General features: G+C 49.9%; 1 non-coding gene across 1 annotated transcript; it reads right to left on the bottom strand.

Annotated features, from left to right (window-relative positions):
• Window positions 1-2,995: 2,995 nt before the first annotated feature.
• Window positions 2,996-3,067, bottom strand: Trnae-uuc (transfer RNA glutamic acid (anticodon UUC)). Its single transcript has one exon. It is a non-coding gene; the product is annotated as a tRNA-Glu (tRNA).
• Between the last annotated feature and the right edge of the window lie 2,933 nt (window positions 3,068-6,000).

Genomic DNA, 6,000 nt, shown 5'->3' with positions numbered 1-6,000 from the left:
CCGGAAAATTTCCCATCCCAGCCCCACCGGGGGGGAACATTAAACCTCGGGCCTCTTTCCAAGCACCACCAACACCACCACCACCACCACCACCATTCCCCTTCCTCGGCAGTCAACCGCAAGCAACCGCAGAATCAATGACGGTACTCGCGCGAAGGCACGTGAACGTTGTTTTGTTTGTCTCCACACTGCTCTAGCTTCTTCCTGTTCCCCCGTTCCGTACGTCCCCACCTCCCGTTCTACCAATATCGGAGACGATATTAGAATAAATATGCTGCCGGGGCGGTGCCAGCACGCCGCACGAAGACGGCACACCATCGTACATCATCAAACGGTTCATAAGCCTCGTGGAACGCGATTTTTCCGAGCGATTCGAGTCCGTCTCGAGGCGATCGCCGCACACCTGGCGCACACCTGGCGGACCCTGGATAAAGGACCTGAACCGTCGAGCGAAGAGTAAGACATAAGCAAAACATAGTAATAATGCCAGATTCGGGATCATAATGCCCACCTTCTGGTTTGGGGGGGGGGGGGGGGAAGGCGGGACCGTAAATCCACTTACAAGACGCGACGCGCGACGGAAGACATGGACCGAGGACGATGATGGTGTTCGGTTCCATTTCCATTTCCATCCATGGGCACAGAAACCGGAGCGACGACCGATTCCCATCCGATACCCGTGGTACCGATGAGGGTTTTTTTTCCCGCCGTTTTTCATTCCCTCCCAAACACACTACCTGTGTGCCTGTGTACCTGTTTGTCTAATACTTGCTGAAAGGATTCATTTTCCAGCCGGCAAAAAAAAAGACGAAGAGGAAAAACACAGAAAATCCCAATCCACCACCACCACCACGCAGCATCACCAACAACAACAACAACAACAATAACCGGATTATGTCGCCTTAGAACGCGGATGTCCACAGTACGCGCGAGCGTGTATGTGTGTGTTTGTCCTCGGCGACCCGATAAGAAGTACTTCTGTGTGCACGTGTGTGTGTGTGTGTGTGTGTGTGTGCGGGTGGTTCGTGAGGGGTTTATGGTTCGCAAACAAAACCATCGATTTCGTTTAGCGACGTTTGCGAGAGGTGATCCCTTCTCCTCAATAAACCTGATCTGAGAGGCGTTTAGCACCCAAAACGAGGGTACACCTTTATTGTTAAGGACACCACACATGAGCACACCCACGCACGCACACACACACACACACATGCGTCGGAGTTTTGGGTTTTTATTTTTTGCATCCCACTCTCTCTCTTTCTCTCTCTCTCTCTTTCTTTCTCTCCGTTTTATCCCCGACATCCCTTCGCCATCGTTGGGCTGCATGCAAAACAATGCTCGAGACACGTTCCTTCGTGTCTCGAGCAATGTAATGGACCGGACCAGGGGTTCCGTGCAGGCAGAAGGAAGAGGGGAAGGGGTAGGGTTTCGTGTTTGCCAAGGGGAAAGAAGCTGGAGGAAGGAAGAAAGGAAGGAAGGCTGGTCGTGCGTGCGAGTGCAGGGCTGGTGATAAGATATTGATACCCAAAACACTGATGTTTATGCTTGCCGAAGCAATACATCGCACGGTCACCGCTTAGCCACCCACGAACACACACACATACACACACACACACACGCACACACACACACACATACGAAGGCACGTGTTTGTGAGGTCCGTAAAATGCTGGCTGCCAATGCGGCCGCGCGAATGCGAATGTCCAGGGTGGAGGGTGCGTAAATGTTTCGTAATTTATACGAGCACGCATCCGGTATCCGGCCCGGCAGGTCCGGCTCCGGTCTGGCCAGACCTGCCCGTCCGGCTCGGTTCGGTTGCCACGTCAGCTCGAAATACGCCGAAAATCGTAAATCCCGCATCCCTGGCGCGCGGCCCTTGGACCCGGAGAAAGTACTTTCGTTTCATTTCCAAAGCATGATTTGCATACAGATGATGCGGTATAAATTTAAGCCCCGTTCCTTTCCCCCCAAATTTCCATTCCCTTTTCCACTGCTTGGCGACCGGAGGCGACCTGGCCCATCGGCCCCAGTTCCAGCGCCCAGTTTTTGGCCGGTTTGGGGATCGAAACAAATTGATTGCCTGTTTTACTTCCATCGCGTCCGTGCGCTTTTGGATCAAGATGTCGGGAAACAGCCTGCGGGGGGGAAAAACGGAAACGAAACGGCAAAAGGACACCACTACCAGTGCAGCACAGCATGACGGTTCCGACGCACGCAGTCCGCAACGCCGGAGCGTCGAAGATAAATGGTCAACCCGATGAACAGGCGTGTCGGAAAGCATGGAGCATCAACAAGCGCGCAAACCATTTCCACCTACTTCCGGTTAATTGACAGCTGCCACTGGGTGCTAGAGAAGCCGTCTGCCGTCGTGGTCTTTACGCCTAAGTGATTGCTGAGCGAACCGATCGCAAACCGATGGGCCCGCGAGCGGATTGTTTAAAATTCTTCGCACACACACTTCGTGTACCCCCTTCCTTCTCCGCCATTGTTGATCCCTAATTTATGGTTGACATTAGTTAGGTTGTGCGAGGTTTGGTTGGAGGGGCCGAAATCACTCCGCGAAGCATGCCGACCATGCCTGCCGGCCATGATTAGCCGATGGATGGCTTGGGGTAAAGCCTAAGCCTTCAATCACAGATACTTTGACGGTCATTGCGTGCCGACAATTGAATTGTCGAAGGAAGCAGCCGATCCATCGCAATTCATTATTGGCAATGAATGTTGCATGCTGTAGCTTCTTGAGATAAATTGATACAATTGCAGATTTCCGGTGAAAGTGAAGAGAAATATCAACATTCTCGGGCTGAAACAACATTATACCGAGCCTGGAAGCTTGTAGCGAGATACGCGGTGCATAAAAGCGCGCGCTTTTGTTTGCGGTAAACTATCATTGCCTATAACGCGTTAATAGTTGGCTATAGTATGGATTAATAGGCACCTAAACCATATCAAGTCCGGCTGTGTGAATAAGTGAAATATACGAGCAGCAAAAAAGGTTTTCCCATACCGGGAATCGAACCCGGGCCTTCTGGGTGAAAGCCAGATATCCTAGCCACTAGACCATATGGGAGGTTATGAGTGTTTCATAGCAAAGCAAACAAGCTTTTTCTTTTAACGTTTACTAACAATGGCGACTTGCAATGAAAACGCAAACAAATGAAAGGAAGTTTTTCCGAATTTCACACCCTCAGAGTCCCTTGATGTAAAGTGCATGACTAGATCTAGCGTACTAAATAGAAACTAGGTACATATCGAGACGCTAAGATGATTAAAAATGGCACACAAAGTAGGAGGGTGAATCAAATATAAACGAGACTTTTGATCCCACGGTCACAACAATGAAGATGGAGCGTTCCCGCTTTTTATGTTGTTTGATACTACCGATCGAATTTTCGAGGAAATCGACTGCCTAGTTACAGGAAGAGACACTCTTGTGGGCCAGAATATTTGCATAGCATAAAAAAATAGACGGGTTGAAATCAGGTTAAAAATGAGAGCCATAACCGCAGAACTCGCTCGAGCCTGAGAGCGCATAACAAAAGAACCTTTAGACTGACTGATTGAAAATGACAGACGTCGTACCACTACAGGACAATTAATGCGACAAATTCTTGCAATGTTTAAACACTTAAAGTGAGGTCCGACATGGATATCGCCGCTAAATATGGAGCCTATTGATAAGGGAAGGGGTTCTTCTCCAAGACAAAGCTCGCCCACACACACTTGCAGCCATTACTAGGGAAAATTTGGAGCAATTGAAGTAGGAAAAAATGGAAGACCCTCTCTACAGTCCCGACCTGTCACCCTGTGAGTTTCATGTGTTTAGTTCTCTCAAGGAAATTTTGGGAGACAAAAGATCCAACGATGATGTTGAGAATAAAACCTTATTTGCGCAATTGGCTGCAAACACGACCAGTATCATTCTACGAGGAATGCATCAAAAAGCTGCCTATCCACTCGAAAGAATGTGTTTCGGAATCAGGAGATTATGTAGAAAAATAAAAAAATAATATTTATGCGATCAAACTAAAAATAAATTTACTAAAAACAAGTCTCGTTTATATTTGATTCAGCCTCGTACAAGACGGAGACAGGGAGCCCTAAAGCCAGTTCTAGTAGGCTGTTATACAAAAAAATGGAAATAGACACCTGCAAATGCCTACTATTGATTTTAAAAGCATTGCCAACCTCCCAAAATTGAGTGACAACCCCCTGGAGCACTACACAAACCGCCAACTTGATCTGAACGCTGTCACCGTGCTACCAACCGCGACAAAACTAATCCGATTGTCGCCGAATAAAAAAAACAACCGAATAAACGCGTTCCCAGGAACCCGCGACTCAACAACAGCAAATCGCGTGACAAATAACCACATTATTTTCGCCAAATTTACGGTCCACCCCTCCAGCCTCCAGCCTCTCTGTCGTCTGATGAAAAAGGCGATACGCGGAAAAGAAAAATCCTTTGAACGAAAACACACAAACATAATCCGCTTACCTTTGCTGGGACCTCCCCCTGGGGGGAGGGAGGTAGCCATTGTTCTCGGTCACCCCGATCGGCTTTCACCGAAGAGCAACGACGACGGGGGGGAAGAGGGACGTCGCTATGGTTCCGGCCGAATCGTCCGTGGAGGTGGACTCCACTTATAACTCCACGATGGCGAACGCGGATGACCATAATTTACGGTAGCAGCAGACGCAAGCCACGGAAAAACCACCCATTGGCTACCCATTTTCATTTGCTAGCAGCACCCCCTCCCCCTGCCTCATCCTTCCTCTACCCCTCGTCACGAGAGTATGGCCCCATTAACACGGATGCCAGGGTTGATTAGCTGGTCAACTAAATTATTTTCCATCCCACCCGCCTAGAAACACCCCCTCCCCCCGCTTGGGCCACTCGTCCTTCTGGCCCTTTTAATCGGACAACAAATCCTGGCACCACTCTCGGTCGGTCGGTCGGTCGCTCGAGGCAACCCCGAAGCAGCGCGGCGTGCTGTGGGAGTGCATTTCACTCGAATAACCCCCCTAAAAACCCCACACCCCTTGTCGAGGGTAAGTTTTACAGCGGAAGATCGGCATGCAGTCGGCCATTCCGCCAACGGGCAAGGAACGGGAACCAAAACCAAATAAGAACCTGTCCAGATTTGGTGGCTAAAAGCTAAAGAGGATTTCCGGGGGATGGAAGGCGGCAGCGTTGAATCCTCCTCGTTACTTATCATTTTCATAGCTGCACCTTCCCGCCTCCGGGTGACTGGAAACTGGGATGAGGGGAAGGGGACTTTAAAATCGCCTGCGGTGAGTTTGCTTTCACCACATTGTTTTCCGCCTCCTTCTTCTTCTTCATCCCCTCCTCATCATCCCCCCAAAAACCCTCTTGGCGTAATGGCACCCTTGTGGCGCGGTCCCAACAGACCGCGGGTCCAGCGGGAGAGAATATTTATGTCTGGACTGGACTGTAAAAGTTTTGAATAATACTGAACCACCGGACACGGGGAACTTTCGGTGTTTTCGGTCGATGGTGGCCGAAAACGAACACCACCGGAAACAACAATCACGGGGTATTAGGCACATTAGCCATTGGGCCGCTCGAGGGCGGAACTGATCCTTCGCTAATCCACCACCCGCTCTGAGGGGAAGGGAGGTGGTGGTGGCAAATGCTTCCCATCCCTTTTGCTTCCCCACGTTACACGGTGGTTCGGTTTCGGACTGTTGCATTTTGATCGAGTATTTCAATTTCTGTATTATTCCGGCTCGCTACTTGCTACCATTTACAGCACACTAACACTGCAACTCACGTTGCAGTACGTTAGTTAGTACCACGGTACGGTACGGGGTACGGAGAGGCCGCACTTGCCCCGAAACTTGCTTGAAAATTACCCTCGAAACGGAACTTCATCTTCTTATTGTTTCACTTTGCTTTCCGACTAACAAGCGGGCCCTTTCGAAGGGAAAGTTTTAGACACAAGCGCGTGCACACACACACACACAAGCGTGGCTGTTGGC

The sequence above is a fragment of the Anopheles darlingi genome, chromosome 3, assembly GCF_943734745.1.
Source record: "Anopheles darlingi chromosome 3, idAnoDarlMG_H_01, whole genome shotgun sequence".
NCBI classification, from domain to species: domain Eukaryota; kingdom Metazoa; phylum Arthropoda; class Insecta; order Diptera; family Culicidae; genus Anopheles; species Anopheles darlingi.
Note: the sequence above shows the minus strand (reverse complement) of the source record. Positions and strands in the feature narration are given on the sequence as shown.